We start from the raw sequence: 20399 nt of genomic DNA, 5'->3' as shown, positions 1-20399 counted from the left end.
TTAAGGAGCAGACGCCCCTCTGTGCAGGCGGGCAGGGAGGAGGGCAGGCCCAAGGGAGGGTCTAGAACCCAACGGCCAACCATTGGAGCCCAGGGGGCTGAGGGAGAATGTGTGAGCGCACAGCGGGGAGGAGCCAGGGGCGAGGGCAGAACGTCCTGGGTACAATCGGGGGCATTGTTCCCCACTGGCAACGTGCCAGTGCAGCGAGAGTGCCACTCGCTCACACACACACACACACACACACACCCCCCACCTCGGGCTGCGTTCCAGGAATTGTTCTGCCCGACAATGGAGATGCCTGTGCAACTGGCGAAGTGCACGGGCAGAGATGGAGCTGCCAGCTGTCGGCAGAGATAGCTCCTTATGTCATCACTTAACCCCCTGCACTCTGCCCGGGGCACACCGCAGTGCCCAGCAACGCCAGCTGGGAACCGTCCCAAACCCAGCACCACTCGAACACAGATCGAGGAACTGTCAAGGGAAAGGGATACACACAGGAATCTAATGGAGGTGTTCAGGGTGGGGTATATACAGAATAACAGATACCCCGGGAGGGAGTTACAGACTGGAATCTAATCGAGGGGTTCAGGGTGGGTTATATACAGAATAACAGATACCCCGGGAGGGAGTTACAGACTGGAATCTAATCGAGGGGTTCAGGGTGGGTTATATACAGAATAACAGATACCCCGGGAGGGAGTTACAGACTGGAATCTAATCGAGGGATTCAGGGTAGGTTATATACAGAATAATAGATACCCCGGGAGTGAGTTTCAGACTGGAATCTAATCAAGGGGTTCAGGGTGGGTTATATACAGATTAATAGATACCCGGGAGTGAGTTACACATAGGAATCTAATCGAGGGGTTCAGGGTGGGTTATATACAGAATAACAGTTACCCCGAGAGTGAGTTACAGACTGGAATCTAATCGAGGGGTTAAGAGTGGGTTATATACAGAATAACAGATACCTTGGGAGTGAGATATAGACTGGAATCTAATCGAGGGGTTCAGGGTGGGTGATACACAGAATAACCGATTCCTGATAGTGAGTTACAGACTGGAATCTAATCGAGGGTTTCAGGGTGTGTTATACACAGAATAACAGGAACAGTTGAGTGAGTTGCAGACTGGAATCTAATCGAGGGGTTCAGGGTGGGTTATATACAGAATAACAGATAGCCGAGAGTGAGTTACAGACTGGTATCTAATGTAGGGGTTCAGGGTGGGTTATATACAGAATAACAGATACCCCGGGATTGGGTTACAGACTAGAATCTAATCGAGGGGTTCAGGGTGGGTTATATACAGAATAACAGATACCCCCGGAGTGAGTTACAGACTGGAATCTAATCGAGGGGTTCAGGGTGGGTTATATACAGAATAACAGATACCCAGGTGTGAGTTACAGACTGGAATCTAATCGAGGGATTCAGGGTGGGTTATATACGGAATACCAGATACCCCGGGAGTGAGTTACAGACTGGAATCTAATCGAGGGGTTCAGGGTGGGTTATATACAGAATAACAGATACCCCGAGACTGAGTTATAGACTGGAATCTAATCGAGGGATTCAGGGTGGGTTATATACAGAATAACAGAAACCTGAGAGTGAGTTACCGAGTGGAATCTAATCGAGGGGTTCAGGGTGGGTTATATACAGATTAATAGATACCCGGGAGTAAGTTACACATAGGAATCTAATTGAGGGGTTCGGGGTGGGTTATATACTGAATACCAGATACCCCGAGAGTGAGTTACAGACTGGAATCTAATCTAGGGTTTAAGAGTGGGTTATATACAGAATAACAGATACCTTGGGAGTGAGTTATAGACTGGAATCTAATCGAGGGGTTCAGGATGGGTAATACACAGAATAACAGATTCCTGACAGTGAGTTACATCCTGGAATCTAATCGAGGGTTTCAGGGTGTGTTATGCACAGAATAACAGGAACAGTTGAGTGAGTTACAGACTGGAATCTAATCGAGGGGTTTCAGGGTGGATTATATACAGAACAACTGATACTCCGGGAGTGAGTTACAGACTGGAATCTAATCGAGGTGTTCAGGGTGGGTTATATACAGAATAACAGATTCCCGGGAGTTAGTTACAGACTGGAATCTAATTGAGGGGTTCAGGGTGGGTTATATACAGAATAACAGATACCCAGGAGTGAGTTACAGACTGGAATCTCATCGAGGGGTTCAGGTGGGTTATATAGAGAATAACAGATACGCAGGAGTGAGTGACAGACTGGAATCTAATCAAGGGTTTCAGTGTGTGTTATATACAGAATAACAGATACCCCGGGAGTGAGTTACTGACTGGAATCTAATCGAGGGGTTCAGGGTGGGTTATGTACAGAATAACAGATACCCGGGGAGGGAGTTCCAGACTGGAATCACATCGAGGGGTTCAGGGTGGGTTATGTATCTAATTTCAGATTCCCGGGAGTGAGTTATAGACTGGAATCTAATCGAGGGGTTCAGGGTTGTTCAGATACAGAATAAAAAATATCCCGGGAGGGAGTTACAGACTGGAATCTAGTCGAGGAGTTCATGATTGGGTTATGTACAGAATAACAGATACCCCGGGAGTGAGTTAGAGACTGGAAACTAATCGAGGGGTTCAGAGTTGGTTATATACAGAATAACAGATACCCCCGGAGTGAGTTACAGACTGGAATCTAATCAAAGGGTTCAGGGTGGGTTATATACAGAATAACAGATACCCCGGGAGTGAGTTACAGACTGGAATCTAATCGAGGGGTTCAGGGTGGGTTATATACAGAATAACAGATACCCCGGGAGTGAGTTACAGACTGGAATCTAATCGAGGGGTTCAGGGTGGGTTATATACAGAATAATAGATACTCCAGGAGTGAGTTTCAGACTGGAATCTAATCAAGGGGTTCAGGGTGGGTTATATACAGAATAACAGACAACTGGGAGTGAGTTACCGAGTGGAATCTAATCGTGGGGTTCAGGGTGGGTTATATACAGAATAACAGATACCCCGGGAGTGAGTTACAGACTGGAATCTAATCGAGGGGTTCAGGGTGGGTTAGATACAGAATCACAGATACCCCGGGAGTGAGTTACAGACTGGAATCTCATCGAGGGGTTCAGGGTGGGATATATACAGAATAACAGGTACCCCGGGAGGGAGTTACAGACTGGAATCTAATCGAGGGGTACAGGGTGGGTTATATACAGAATAACAGAAACCTGGGAGTGAGTTACAGACTGGAATCTAATCGAGGGGTTCAGGGTGGGTTATATACAGATTAATAGATACCCGGGAGTGAGTTACACATAGGAATCTAATCGAGGGGTTCGGGGTGGGTTATATACTGAATACCAGATACCCCGAGAGTGAGTTACAGACTGGAATCTAATCTAGGGGTTAAGAGTGGGTTATATACAGAATAACAGATACCTTGGGAGTGAGTTATAGACTGGAATCTAATCGAGGGGTTCAGGATGGGTGATACACAGAATAATAGATTCCTGATAGTGAGTTACATCCTGGAATCTAATCGAGGGTTTCAGGGTGTGTTATACACAGAATAACAGGAACAGTTGAGTGAGTTACAGACTGGAATCTAATCGAGGGGTTCAGGGTGGGTTATATACAGAATAACAGATACCCCGGGAGTGAGTTACAGACTGGAATCTAATCGAGGGGTTCACGGTGGGTTATATACAGAATAACAGATACCCCGGGAGGGAGTTCCAGACTGGAATCAAATCGAGGCGTTCAGGGTGGGTTATGTATCTAATTTCAGATTCCCGGGAGTGAGTTATAGACTGGAATCTAATCCAGGGGTTCAGGGTTGTTCAGATACAGAATAAAAAATATCCCGGGAGGGAGTTACAGACTGGAATCTGGTCGAGGAGTTCATGATTGGGTAATGTACAGAATAACAGATACCCAGGGAGTGAGTTACAGATCGGAGTCCAATCGAGGGTTTCAGAGTGGGTTATGTACAGAATAACAGATACCCCGGGAGTGAGTTAGAGACTGGAAACTAATCGAGGGGTTCAGAGTTGGTTATATACAGAATAATAGATACCCAGAGTGTGTTACAGACTGGAATCGAATCAAAGGGTTCAGGGTGGGTTATATACAGAATAACAGATACCCCGGGAGGGAGTTACAGACTGGAATCTAATCGAGGGGTTCAGGGTGGTTTATATACAGAATAACAGATACCCCGGGAGTGAGTTACAGACTGGAATCTAATCGAGGGGTTCAGGGTGGGTTATATACAGAATAACAGAAACCTGGGAGTGAGTTACACATAGGAATCTAATCGAGGGGTTCAGGGTGGGTTATATACTGAATACCAGATACCCCGAGAGTGAGTTACAGACTGGAATCTAATCTAGGGGTTAAGAGTGGGTTATATACAGAATAACAGATACCTTGGGAGTTATAGACTGGAATCTAATCGAGGGGTTCAGGGTGGGTGATACACAGAATAACAGATTCCTGATAGTGAGTTACATCCTGGAATCTAATCGAGGGTTTCAGGGTGTGTTATACACTGAATAACAGGAACAGTTGAGTGAGTTACAGACTGGAATCTAATCAAGGGGTTTCAGGGTGGATTATATACAGAACAACTGATACCCCGGGAGCGGGTTACACACTGGAATCTAATCAAGGTGTTCAGGGTGGGTTATATACAGAATAACAGATTCCCGGGAGTTAGTTACAGACTGGAATCTAATCGAGGGGTTCAGGGTGGGTTATATACAGAATAACGGATACCCAGGAGTGAGTTACAGACTGGAATCTCATCGAGGGGTTCAGGGTGGGTTATATAGAGAATAACAGATACGCAGGAGTGAGTGACAGACTGGAATCTAATCGAGGGTTTCAGGGTGGGTTATATACAGAACAACTGATACCCCGGGAGTGAGTTACACACTGGAATCTAATCAAGGGGTTCAGGGTGGGTTATATACAGAATAACAGATACCCCGGAGTGAGTTACAGACTGGAATCTAATCGAGGGGTTCAGGGTGGGTTATATACGGAATACCAGATACCCCGGGAGTGAGTTACAGACTGGAATCTAATCGAGGGGTTCAGGGTGGGTTATACACAGAATAACAGGAACTCGTGAGTGAGTTACAGACTGGAATCTAATCGAGGAGTATAGGGTGTGTTATATACAGAATAACAGATACCCTGAGAGTGAGTTATAGACTGGAATATAATCAAGGGATTCAGGGTGGGTTCTATACAGAATAACAGATTCCCTTGAGTGAGTTACAGACTGGAATCTAATCGAGGGGTTCAGGGAGGGTTATATACACAATAACAGACACCCGGGAGTGAGTTACAGACTGGAATCTAATCCAGGGTTTCAGGGTGGGTTATATACAGAATAACAGATACCTCGAGAGTGAGTTACAGACTGGAACCTAATTGAGGGGTTCAGGGTGGGTTATATACAGAATAACAGATACCCCGGGAATGAGTTACAGACTGGAATCTAATCGAGGGGTTCAGGGTGGGTTACATAGAGAATAACAGATACCCCGGGAGTGAGTTACAGACTGGAATCTAATCGAGTGGTTCAGGGTGGGTTATATACAGAATAACAGATACCCGGGAGTGAGTTACAGACTGGAATCTAATCGAGGGGTTCAGGGTGGGTTATATACAGAATAACAGATACCCGGGAGTGAGTTACAGACTGGAATCTTATTGAGGAGTTCAGGGTGGGTTACATACAGAATAACAGATACCCCGGGAATGAGTTACAGATTGATATCTAATCGAGGTGTTCAGGGTGGGTTATATACAGAATAACAGATACCCGGGAGTGAGTTACAGACTGGAATCTAATCGAGTGGTTCAGGGTGGGTTATATACAGAATAACAGATACCCGGGAGTGAGTTACAGACTGGAATCTAATCGAGGGGTTCAGGGTGGGTTATATACAGAATAACAGATACCCGGGAGTGAGTTACAGACTGGAATCTTATTGAGGAGTTCAGGGTGGGTTACATACAGAATAACAGATACCCCGGGAATGAGTTACAGATTGATATCTAATCGAGGTGTTCAGGGTGGGTTATATACAGAATAACAGATACCCGAGAGTGAATTACAGACTGGAATCTAATGAAGGGATTCAGGGTGGATTCTATACAGAATAACAGATTCTGGGAGTGAATGACAGACTGGAATCTAACTGAGGGGTTCAGGGTTTGTTAGAGACTTAACAACAGATACCTTGGGAGTGAGTTCCAGACTGGAATCGAATCAAGGTGTTCAGGGTGGATTATATACAGAATAACAGATACCTGGGAGTGAGTTACAGTCTGGGATCTAATCGAGGGGTTCAGTGTGGGTTATAAAGAGAATAACAGATACCGGGGGTGAGTAACAGGCTGGAATCTAACTGAGGGGTTCAGGGTGGGTTATATACAGAATAACAGATACCCAGGAGTGAGTTACAGACTGGAAACTAATCGAGGGGTTCAGAGTTGGTTATATTCAGATAATAGATACCCGGGAGTGAGTTACAGACTGGAATTTAATCGAGGGGTTCAGGGTGGGTCATATGCAGAATAACAGATACCCCGGGAGTGAGTTACAGACTGGAATCTAATCGAGGGGTTCAGGGTGGATTATATACAGAATGACAGATACCCCGAGAGTGAGTTACAGACTGGAATCTCATTGAGGGGTACGAGGTGGGTTATATGCAAAATAACAGATACCCAGGAGTGAGTTACAGACTGGAAACTAATCAAGGGGTTCAGAGTTGGTTATATACAGAATAACAGATACCCGGGAGTGAGTTACAGACTGGAATTTAATCGAGGGGGTCAGGGTAGGTTATATACAGAATACCAGATACCCAAGGAGTGAGTTACAGACTGGAATCTAATCTAGGGGTTAAGAGTTAGTTAAATACAGAATAACAGATACCCGAGAGTGAATTACAGACTGGAATCTAATGAAGGGGTTTAGGGTGGGTTATATACAGAATAACAGATACACCGGGAGTGAGTTACAGACCGGAATCTAATCAAGGGGTTCACGGGGGTTTACATACAGAATAACAGATACCCCGGGAGTGGGTTACAGACTGGAGTCTAATCGAGTGGTTCAGGGTGGGTTATATACAGAATAATAGATACCCCGGGAGTGAGTTACAGACTGGAATCTAATCGAGGGGTTCAGGGTGGGTTATATACAGAATAACAGACACCTGGGAGTGAGTTACCGAGTGGAATCTAATCGAGGGGTTCAGGGTGGGTTATATACAGATTAATAGATACCCGGGAGTGAGTTACAGATAGGAATCTAATCGAGGGGTTCGGGGTGGGTTATATACAGAATACCAGATACCCCGAGAGTGAGTTACAGACTGGAATCTAATCGAGGGGTTTCAGGGTGGATTATATACAGAATAACAGATTCCCGGGAGTGAGTGACAGACTGGAATCTAATCAAGGGGTTCAGAGTTTGTTAGAGACTTAACAACAGATACCTTGGGAGTGAGTTCCCGACTGGAATCGAATCAAGGTGTTCATGGTGGATTATATACAGAATAACAGATACCTGGGAGTGAGTTACAGTCTGGGATCTAACTGAGGGGTTCAGGGTGGGTTATATACAGAATAACAGATACCGGGAGTGAGTAACAGGCTGGAATCTAACTGAGGGGTTCAGGGTGGGTTATATACAGAATAACAGATACCCAGGAGTGCGTTACAGACTGGAAACTAATCGAGGGGTTCAGAGTTGGTTATATTCAGATAATAGATACCCGGGAGTGAGTTACAGACTGGAATTTAATCGAGGGGTTCAGGATGGGTTATATGCAGAATAACAGATACCCCGAGAGTGAGTTACAGACTGGAATCTAATCGAGGGGTTCAGGGTGGATTATATACAGAATAACAGATACCCCGAGAGTGAGTTACAGACTGGAATCTAATCGAGGGGTTCAGGGTGGATTATATACAGAATAACAGATACCCCGAGAGTGAGTTACAGACTGGAATCTCATTGAGGGGTACGAGGTGGGTTATATGCAAAATAACAGATACCCAGGAGTGAGTTACAGACTGGAAACTAATCGAGGGGTTCAGAGTTGGTTATATACAGAATAATAGATACCCGGGAGTGAGTTACAGACTGGAATTTAATCGAGGGGGTCAGGGTAGGTTATATACAGAATACCAGATACCCAAGGAGTGAGTTACAGACTGGAATCTAATCTAGGGGTTAAGAGTTAGTTAAATACAGAATAACAGATACCCGAGAGTGAATTACAGACTGGAATCTAATGAAGGGGTTTAGGGTGGGTTATATACAGAATAACAGATACCCAGGAGTGAGTTACAGACTGGAATCTAATCGAGGGATTCAGGGTGGGTTATATACGGAATAACAGATACCCCGGGAGTGAGTTACAGACTGAAATCTAATCGAGGGGTTCAGGGTGGGTTATATACCGAATAACAGATACCCCGGGAGTGAGTTACAGACTGGAATCTAATCTAGGGGTTAAGAGTGGGTTATATACAGAATAACAGATACCCCGGGAGTGAGTAACAGGCTGGAATCTAACTGAGGGGTTCAGGGTGGGTTATATACAGAATAACAGATACCCGGGAGTGAGTTTCAGACTGGAATATAACTGAGGGGTTCAGGGTGGGTTATATTCAGAATAACAGATACCCGGGAGTGAGTAACAGGCTGTAATCTAACTGAGGGGTTCAGGGTGGATTATATACAGAATAACACTTACCCCGAGAGTGAGTTACAGACTGGAATCTCATTGAGGGGTACGAGGTGGGTTATATGCAGAATAACAGATACCCAGGAGTGAGTTACAGACTGGAAACTAATCGAGGGGTTCAGAGTTGGTTATATTCAGAATAATAGATACCCGGGAGTGAGTTACAGACTGGAATTTAATCGAGGGGTTCAGGGTGGGTTATATGCAGAATAACAGATACCCCGGGAGTGAGTTACAGACTGGAATCTAATCGAGGGGTTCAGAGTTGGTTATATTCAGAATAATAGATACCCGGGAGTGAGTTACAGACTGGAATTTAATCGAGGGGTTCAGGGTGGTTTATATACAGAATAACAGATACCCCGGGAGTGAGTTACAGACTGGAATCTAATCGAGGGGTTCAGGGTGGGTTATATACAGAATAACAGAAACCTGGGAGTGAGTTACCGAGTGGAATCTAATCGAGGGGTTCAGGGTGGGTTATATACAGATTAATAGATACCCGGGAGGAAGTTACACATAGGAATCTAATTGAGGGGTTCGGGGTGGGTTATATACTGAATACCAGATACCCCGAGAGTGAGTTACAGACTGGAATCTAATCTAGGGGTTAAGAGTGGGTTATATACAGAATAACAGATACCTCGGGAGTGAGTTATAGACTGGAATCTAATCGAGGGGTTCAGGATGGGTGATACACAGAATAACAGATTCCTGACAGTGAGTTACATCCTGGAATCTAATCGAGGGTTTCAGGGTGTGTTATGCACAGAATAACAGGAACAGTTGAGTGAGTTACAGACTGGAATCTAATCGAGGGGTTCAGGGTGGGTTATATACAGAATAACAGAAACCTGGGAGTGAGTTACAGACTGGAATCTAATCGAGGGGTTCAGGGTGGGTTATATACAGATTAATTGATACCCGGGAGGAAGTTACACATAGGAATCTAATTGAGGGGTTCGGGGTGGGTTATATACTGAATACCAGATACCCCGAGAGTGAGTTACAGACTGGAATCTAATCTAGGGGTTAAGAGTGGGTTATATACAGAATAACAGATACCTTGGGAGTGAGTTATAGACTGGAATCTAATCGAGGGGTTCAGGATGGGTGATACACAGAATAACAGATTCCTGACAGTGAGTTACATCCTGGAATCTAATCGAGGGTTTCAGGGTGTGTTATGCACAGAATAACAGGAACAGTTGAGTGAGTTACAGACTGGAATCTAATCGAGGGGTTTCAGGGTGGATTATATACAGAACAACTGATACTCCGGGAGTGAGTTACAGACTGGAATCTAATCGAGGTGTACAGGGTGGGTTATATACAGAATAACAGATTCCCGGGAGTTAGTTACAGACTGGAATCTAATTGAGGGGTTCAGGGTGGGTTATATACAGAATAACAGATACCCAGGAGTGAGTTACAGACTGGAATCTCATCGAGGGGTTCAGGTGGGTTATATAGAGAATAACAGATACGCAGGAGTGAGTGACAGACTGGAATCTAATCAAGGGTTTCAGGGTGGGTTATATACAGAATAACAGATACCCCGGGAGTGAGTTACTGACTGGAATCTAATCGAGGGGTTCAGGGTGGGTTATGTACAGAATAACAGATACCCGGGGAGGGAGTTCCAGACTGGAATCACATCGAGGGGTTCAGGGTGGGTTATGTATCTAATTTCAGATTCCCGGGAGTGAGTTATAGACTGGAATCTAATCGAGGGGTTCAGGGTTGTTCAGATACAGAATAAAAAATATCCCGGGAGGGAGTTACAGACTGGAATCTGGTCGAGGAGTTCATGATTGGGTTATGTACAGAATAACAGATACCCCGGGAGTGAGTTAGAGACTGGAAACTAATCGAGGGGTTCAGAGTTGGTTATATACAGAATAACAGATACCCCCGGAGTGAGTTACAGACTGGAATCTAATCAAAGGGTTCAGGGTGGGTTATATACAGAATAACAGATACCCCGGGAGTGAGTTACAGACTGGAATCTAATCGAGGGGTTCAGGGTGGTTTATATACAGAATAACAGATACCCCGGGAGTGAGTTACAGACTGGAATCTAATCGAGGGGTTCAGGGTGGGTTATATACAGAATAATAGATACTCCAGGAGTGAGTTTCAGACTGGAATCTAATCAAGGGGTTCAGGGTGGGTTATATACTGAATAACAGACACCTGGGAGTGAGTTACCGAGTGGAATCTAATCGTGGGGTTCAGGGTGGGTTATATACAGAATAACAGTTACCCCGAGAGTGAGTTACAGACTGGAATCTAATCTAGGGGTTAAGAGTGGGTTATATACAGAATAACAGATACCTTGGGAGTGAGATATAGACTGGAATCTAATCGAGGGGTTCAGGGTGAGTGATACACAGAATAACCGATTCCTGATAGTGAGTTACAGACTGGAATCTAATCGAGGGTTTCAGGGTGTGTTATACACAGAATAACAGGAACAGTTGAGTGAGTTACAGACTGGAATCTAATCGAGGGGTTCAGGGTGGGTTATATACAGAATAACAGATAGCCGGGAGTGAGTTACAGACTGGTATCTAATGTAGGGGTTCAGGGTGGGTTATATACAGAATAACAGATACCCCAGGATTGGGTTACAGACTAGAATCTAATCGAGGGGTTCAGGGTGGGTTATATACAGAATAACAGATACCCCGGGAGTGAGTTACAGACTGGAATCTAATCGAGGGGTTCAGGATGGGTTATATACAGAATAACAGATACCCCGGGAGTGAGTTACAGACTGGAATCTAATCGAGGGATTCAGGGTGGGTTATATACGGAATACCAGATACCCCGGGAGTGAGTTACAGACTGGAATCTAATCGAGGGGTTCAGGGTGGGTTATATACAGAATAACAGATACCCCGGGAGTGAGTTACAGACTGGAATCTAATCGAGGGGTTCAGGGTGGGTTAGATACAGAATCACAGATACCCCGGGAGTGAGTTACAGACTGGAATCTCATCGAGGGGTTCAGGGTGGGATATATACAGAATAACAGGTACCCCGGGAGGGAGTTACAGACTGGAATCTAATCGAGGGGTACAGGGTGGGTTATATACAGAATAACAGAAACCTGGGAGTGAGTTACAGACTGGAATCTAATCGAGGGGTTCAGGGTGGGTTATATACAGATTAATAGATACCCGGGAGTGAGTTACACATAAGAATCTAATCGAGGGGTTCGGGGTGGGTTATATACTGAATACCAGATACCCCGAGAGTGAGTTACAGACTGGAATCTAATCTAGGGGTTAAGAGTGGGTTATATACAGAATAACAGATACCTTGGGAGTGAGTTATAGACTGGAATCTAATCGAGGGGTTCAGGATGGGTGATACACAGAATAATAGATTCCTGATAGTGAGTTACATCCTGGAATCTAATCGAGGGTTTCAGGGTGTGTTATACACAGAATAACAGGAACAGTTGAGTGAGTTACAGACTGGAATCTAATCGAGGGGTTCAGGGTGGGTTATATACAGAATAACAGATACCCCGGGAGTGAGTTACAGACTGGAATCTAATCGAGGGGTTCACGGTGGGTTATATACAGAATAACAGATACCCCGGGAGGGAGTTCCAGACTGGAATCAAATCGAGGCGTTCAGGGTGGGTTATGTATCTAATTTCAGATTCCCGGGAGTGAGTTATAGACTGGAATCTAATCGAGGGGTTCAGGGTTGTTCAGATACAGAATAAAAAATATCCCGGGAGGGAGTTACAGACTGGAATCTGGTCGAGGAGTTCATGATTGGGTTATGTACAGAATAACAGATACCCAGGGAGTGAGTTACAGATCGGAATCCAATCGAGGGTTTCAGAGTGGGTTATGTACAGAATAACAGATACCCCGGGAGTGAGTTAGAGACTGGAAACTAATCGAGGGGTTCAGAGTTGGTTATATACAGAATAATAGATACCCAGAGTGTGTTACAGACTGGAATCGAATCAAAGGGTTCAGGGTGGGTTATATACAGAATAACAGATACCCCGGGAGGGAGTTACAGACTGGAATCTAATCGAGGGGTTCAGGGTGGTTTATATACGGAATAACAGATACCCCGGGAGTGAGTTACAGACTGGAATCTAATCGAGGGGTTCAGGGTGGGTTATATACAGAATAACAGAAACCTGGGAGTGAGTTACACATAGGAATCTAATCGAGGGGTTCAGGGTGTGTTATATACTGAATACCAGATACCCCGAGAGTGAGTTACAGACTGGAATCTAATCTAGGGGTTAAGAGTGGGTTATATACAGAATAACAGATACCTTGGGAGTTATAGACTGGAATCTAATCGAGGGGTTCAGGGTGGGTGATACACAGAATAACAGATTCCTGATAGTGAGTTACATCCTGGAATCTAATCGAGGGTTTCAGGGTGTGTTATACACTGAATAACAGGAACAGTTGAGTGAGTTACAGACTGGAATCTAATCAAGGGGTTTCAGGGTGGATTATATACAGAACAACTGATACCCCGGGAGCGGGTTACACACTGGAATCTAATCAAGGTGTTCAGGGTGGGTTATATACAGAATAACAGATTCCCGGGAGTTAGTTACAGACTGGAATCTAATCGAGGGGTTCAGGGTGGGTTATATACAGAATAACGGATACCCAGGAGTGAGTTACAGACTGGAATCTCATCGAGGGGTTCAGGGTGGGTTATATAGAGAATAACAGATACGCAGGAGTGAGTGACAGACTGGAATCTAATCGAGGGTTTCAGGGTGGGTTATATACAGAACAACTGATACCCCGGGAGTGAGTTACACACTGGAATCTAATCAAGGGGTTCAGGGTGGGTTATATACAGAATAACAGATACCCCGGGAGTGAGTTACAGACTGGAATCTAATCGAGGGGTTCAGGGTGGGTTATATACAGAATAACAGATACCCAGGAGTGAGTTACAGACTGGAATCTAATTGAGGGATTCAGGGTGGGTTATATACGGAATACCAGATACCCCGGGAGTGAGTTACAGACTGGAATCTAATCGAGGGGTTCAGGGTGGGTTATACACAGAATAACAGGAACTCGTGAGTGAGTTACAGACTGGAATCTAATCGAGGAGTATAGGGTGTGTTATATACAGAATAACAGATACCCTGAGAGTGAGTTATAGACTGGAATATAATCAAGGGATTCAGGGTGGGTTCTATACAGAATAACAGATTCCCTTGAGTGAGTTACAGACTGGAATCTAATCGAGGGGTTCAGGGAGGGTTATATACACAATAACAGACACCCGGGAGTGAGTTACAGACTGGAATCTAATCCAGGGTTTCAGGGTGGGTTATATACAGAATAACAGATACCTCGAGAGTGAGTTACAGACTGGAACCTAATTGAGGGGTTCAGGGTGGGTTATATACAGAATAACAGATACCCCGGGAATGAGTTACAGACTGGAATCTAATCGAGGGGTTCAGGGTGGGTTACATAGAGAATAACAGATACCCCGGGAGTGAGTTACAGACTGGAATCTAATCGAGTGGTTCAGGGTGGGTTATATACAGAATAACAGATACCCGGGAGTGAGTTACAGACTGGAATCTTATTGAGGAGTTCAGGGTGGGTTATATACAGAATAACAGATACCCGGGAATGAGTTACAGATTGATATCTAATCGAGGTGTTCAGGGTGGGTTATATACAGAATAACAGATACCCGGGAGTGAGTTACAGACTGGAATCTAATCGAGGGGTTCAGAGTTGGTGATATACAGAATAACAGATACCCGAGAGTGAATTACAGACTGGAATCTAATGAAGGGATTCAGGGTGGATTCTATACAGAATAACAGATTCTGGGAGTGAATGACAGACTGGAATCTAATCAAGGGGTTCAGGGTTTGTTAGAGACTTAACAGCAGATACCTTGGGAGTGAGTTCCAGACTGGAATCGAATCAAGGTGTTCAGGGTGGATTATATACAGAATAACAGATACCTGGGAGTGAGTTACAGTCTGGGATCTAATCGAGGGGTTCAGTGTGGGTTATAAAGAGAATAACAGATACCGGGGGTGAGTAACAGGCTGGAATCTAACTGAGGGGTTCAGGGTGGGTTATATACAGAATAACAGATACCCAGGAGTGAGTTACAGACTGGAATCTAACTGAGGGGTTCAGGGTGGGTTATATTCAGAATAACAGATACCCGGGAGTGAGTAACAGGCTGTAATCTAACTGAGGGGTTCAGGGTGGATTATATACAGAATAACACTTACCCCGGGAGTGAGTTACAGACTGGAATCTAATCGAGGGGTTCAGGGTGGGTTATATACAGAATAACAGATACCTCGGGAGTGAGTTACAGACTGGAATCGAATCAAGGGGTTCAGGGTGGTTTCTATACAGAATAACAGATACCCCGGGAGGGAGTTACAGACTGGAATCTAATCGAGGGGTTCAGAGTTGGTTATATACAGAATAATAGATACCCCGGGAGTGAGTTACAGACTGGAATCGAATCAAAGGGTTCAGGGTGGGTTATATACAGAATAATAGATTCCCCGGGAGTGAGTTTCAGACTGGAATCTAATCGAGGGGTTCAGGGTGGTTTATATACAGAATAACAGATACCCCGGGAGTGAGTTACAGACTGGAATCTAATCGAGGGGTTCAGGGTGGGTTATATACAGAATAATAGATTCCCCGGGAGTGAGTTACAGACTGGAATCTAATCGAGGGGTTCAGGGTGGGTTATATACAGAATAACAGACACCTGGGAGTGAGTTATCGAGTGGAATCTAATCGAGGGGTTCAGGGTGGGTTATATACTGAATACCAGATACCCCGAGAGTGAGTTACAGACTGGAATCTAATCTAGGGGTTAAGAGTGGGTTATATACAGAATAACAGATACCCCGGGAGTGAGTTATAGTCTGGAATCTAATCGAGGGGTTCAGGGTGGGTTATATACAGAATAACAGATACCCGGGAGTGAGTTTCAGACTGGAATCTAACTGAGGGGTTCAGGGTGGGTTATATTCAGAATAACAGATACCCGGGAGTGAGTAACAGGCTGTAATCTAACTGAGGGGTTCAGGGTGGATTATATACAGAATAACGCTTACCCCGAGAGTGAGTTACAGACTGGAATCTCATTGAGGGGTACGAGGTGGGTTATATGCAGAATAACAGATACCCAGGAGTGAGTTACAGACTGGAAACTAATCGAGGGGTTCAGAGTTGGTTATATACAGAATAACAGATACCCGGGAGTGAGTTACAGACTGGAATTTAATCGAGGGGGTCAGGGTAGGTTATATACAGAATAACAGATACCCAAGGAGTGAGTTACAGACTGGAATCTAATCTAGGGGTTAAGAGTTAGTTAAATACAGAATAACAGATACCCGAGAGTGAATTACAGACTGGAATCTAATGAAGGGGTTTAGGGTGGGTTATATACAGAATAACAGATACACCGGGAGTGAGTTACAGACCGGAATCTAATCAAGGGGTTCACGGGGGTTTACATACAGAATAACAGATACCCCGGGAGTGGGTTACAGACTGGAGTCTAATCGAGTGGTTCAGGGTGGGTTATATACAGAATAATAGATACCCCGGGAGTGAGTTACAGACTGGAATCTAATCGAGGGGTTCAGGGTGTGTTATATACAGAATAACAGACACCTGGGAGTGAGTTACCGAGTGGAATCTAATCGAGGGGTTCAGGGTGGGTTATATACAGATTAATAGATACCCGGGAGTGAGTTACAGATAGGAATCTAATCGAGGGGTTCGGGGTGGGTTATATACAGAATACCAGATACCCCGAGAGTGAGTTACAGACTGGAATCTAATCGAGGGGTTTCAGGGTGGATTATATACAGAATAACAGATTCCCGGGAGTGAGTGACAGACTGGAATCTAATCAAGGGGTTCAGAGTTTGTTAGAGACTTAACAACAGATACCTTGGGAGTGAGTTCCCGACTGGAATCGAATCAAGGTGTTCATGGTGGATTATATACAGAATAACAGATACCTGGGAGTGAGTTACAGTCTGGGATCTAACTGAGGGGTTCAGGGTGGGTTATATACAGAATAACAGATACCGGGAGTGAGTAACAGGCTGGAATCTAACTGAGGGGTTCAGGGTGGGTTATATACAGAATAACAGATACCCAGGAGTGCGTTACAGACTGGAAACTAATCGAGGGGTTCAGAGTTGGTTATATTCAGATAATAGATACCCGGGAGTGAGTTACAGACTGGAATTTAAACGAGGGGGTCAGGGTGGGTTATATGCAGAATAACAGATACCCCGAGAGTGAGTTACAGACTGGAATCTAATCGAGGGGTTCAGGGTGGATTATATACAGAATAACAGATACCCCGAGAGTGAGTTACAGACTGGAATCTCATTGAGGGGTACGAGGTGGGTTATATGCAAAATAACAGATACCCAGGAGTGAGTTACAGACTGGAAACTAATCGAGGGGTTCAGAGTTGGTTATATACAGAATAATAGATACCCGGGAGTGAGTTACAGACTGGAATTTCATCGAGGGGGTCAGGGTAGGTTATATACAGAATAACAGATACCCAAGGAGTGAGTTACAGACTGGAATCTAATCTAGGGGTTAAGAGTTAGTTAAATACAGAATAACAGATACCCGAGAGTGAATTACAGACTGGAATCTAATGAAGGGGTTTAGGGTGGGTTATATACAGAATAACAGATACCCAGGAGTGAGTTACAGACTGGAATCTAATCGAGGGATTCAGGGTGGGTTATATACGGAATAACAGATACCCCGGGAGTGAGTTACAGACTGGAATCTAATCGAGGGGTTCAGGGTGGGTTATATACCGAATAACAGATACCCCGGGAGTGAGTTACAGACTGGAATCTAATCTAGGGGTTAAGAGTGGGTTATATACAGAATAACAGATACCCCGGGAGTGAGTTATAGCCTGGAATCGAATCGAGGGATTCAGGGTGGGTTAGAGACTTAATAACAGATACCCGGGAGTGAGTTACAGACTGGAATCTAATCGAGGGGTTCAGGGTGGGTTATATACAGAATAACAGATACCGGGAGTGAGTAACAGGCTGGAATCTAACTGAGGGGTTCAGGGTGGGTTATATACAGAATAACAGATACCCGGGAGTGAGTTTCAGACTGGAATCTAACTGAGGGGTTCAGGGTGGGTTATATTCAGAATAACAGATACCCGGGAGTGAGTAACAGGCTGTAATCTAACTGAGGGGTTCAGGGTGGAATATATACAGAATAACACTTACCCCGAGAGTGAGTTACAGACTGGAATCTCATTGAGGGGTACGAGGTGGGTTATATGCAGAATAACAGATACCCAGGAGTGAGTTACAGACTGGAAACTAATCGAGGGGTTCAGAGTTGGTTATATTCAGAATAATAGATACCCGGGAGTGAGTTACAGACTGGAATTTAATCGAGGGGTTCAGGGTGGGTTATATGCAGAATAACAGATACCCCGGGAGTGAGTTACAGACTGGAATCTAATCGAGGGGTTCAGGGTGGATTATATACAGAATAACAGATACCCCGAGAGTGAGTTACAGACTGGAATCTCATTGAGGGGTACGAGGTGGGTTATATGCAAAATTACAGATACCCAGGAGTGAGTTACAGACTGGAAACTAATCGAGGGGTTCAGAGTTGGTTATATACAGTATAATAGATACCCGGGAGTGAGTTACAGACTGGAATTTAATCGAGGGGTTCAGGGTAGGTTATATACAGAATACCAGATACCCCAGGAGTGAGGCGTGAAGGATCAGTAGGGGCGATTGAGAGTTATAAGGTAGCCAGGAAGGAGCTAAAGAGGGAGCTAAGAGAAGCGAGAAGGGGACATGAAAAGTCTTTAGCTGGTAGGATTAGGGAAAACCCAAAGGCTTTCTATAGGTATGTCAAGAATAAAAGGATGACTAGGGTAGGTATCGGTCCAGTCAAGGATAGTAGTGGGAAGTTGTGTGTGGAGGCGGAGGAGATTGGAGAGACATTAAATCAGTACTTTTCATCAGTATTCACTCAGGAACAGGACACTGTTGCTGATGTGAATATGGAATCACAAATAATTAGAATGGATGCCCTGGAAATATGCAGGGAAGAGGTTTTGGGAATATTGGAAAGGATGAATATAGATAAGTCTCCTGGGCCTGATGGCATTTACCCCAGGATCCTATGGGAAGCTAGGGAGGAGATAGCAGAGCCATTGGCCTGGATTTTTATGTCGTCATTGTCAACGGGAATAGTACCAGAGGACTGGAGGATAGCGAATGTGGTCCCCTTGTTCAAGAAAGGGAGTAGGGATAGCCCTAGTAACTATAGGCCAGTGAGTCTGACTTCAGTGGTGGGCAAAGTCTTAGAGAGAATGGTAAGGGATAAGATTTATGAACATCTGGGTAGGAATAACGTGATCAGGGATAGCCAGCATGGTTTTGTGAAGGGCAGGTCGTGCCTCACAAACCTTATTGAGTTCTTTGAGAAGGTGACTAAGGAAGTGGATGAGGGTAAAGCAGTAGATGTTGTGTATATGGATTTTAGTAAGGCGTTCGATAAGGTTCCCCATGGTAGGCTAATGCTAAAACTTCGGAGGTATGGCATTGAGGATACATTAGAGGTTTGGATTAGGAATTGGCTGGCTGGAAGGAGACAGAGGGTAATAGTTGATGGATTATGTTCATCTTGGAGCGCAGTTACTAGCGGTGTACCACAAGGATCTGTTTTGGGACCATTGCTTTTTGTTATCTTTATAAATGATCTAGAGGAAGGACTTGAAAGCTGGGTAAGCAAGTTTGCGGATGACACAAAAGTCGGTGGAGTTGTGGATAGTGAGGAAGGAAGTGGTAGGTTACAGCAGGATATAGATAAGTTGCAGAGCTGGGCGGAAATGTGGCAAATGGAAATCAATGTAGCTAAGTGCGAAGTCGTTCACTTTGGTAGGAATAACAAGATGATGGATTACTGGGCTAATGGTAGGCTACTTGGTAGTGTGGATGAGCAGAGGGATCTTGGTGTCCATGTACACAGATCTCTGAAAGTTGCCACCCAGGTAAATAGTGCTGTGAGGAAGGCATATGGTGTACTGGGCTTTATTGGCAGAGGAATTGAGTTCCGGAGTCCTGAGGTCATGTTGCAGTTGTATAAGACTCTGGTGAGGCCTCATCTGGAGTATTGTGTGCAGTTTTGGTCGCCATACTACAGGAAGGATGTGGAAGCTTTAGAACGAGTGCAGAGGAGGTTTACCAGGATGTTGCCTGGAATGGTAGGAAAATCTTATGAGGAAAGGCTGAGGCACTTGGGGCTGTTCTCATTGGAGACGAGAAGGTTTAGGGGAGATCTGATAGAAGTGTATAAGATGAGTAGGGGTTTAGATAGGGTAGATACTAAGAACCTTTTACCGCTAATGGAGTCAGGTGTTACTAGGGGACATAGCTTTAAATTAAGGGGTGGTAGGTATAGGACAGATGTTAGGGGTAGATTCTTCACACAGCGGGTTGTGAGTTCATGGAATGCCCTGCCCGTATCAGTGGTGAACTCTCCTTCTTTATGGTCATTTAAGCGGGC

Source organism: Hemiscyllium ocellatum, unplaced genomic scaffold, assembly GCF_020745735.1.
Source record: "Hemiscyllium ocellatum isolate sHemOce1 unplaced genomic scaffold, sHemOce1.pat.X.cur. scaffold_856_pat_ctg1, whole genome shotgun sequence".
Lineage (NCBI taxonomy): Eukaryota > Metazoa > Chordata > Chondrichthyes > Orectolobiformes > Hemiscylliidae > Hemiscyllium > Hemiscyllium ocellatum.
Note: the sequence above shows the minus strand (reverse complement) of the source record.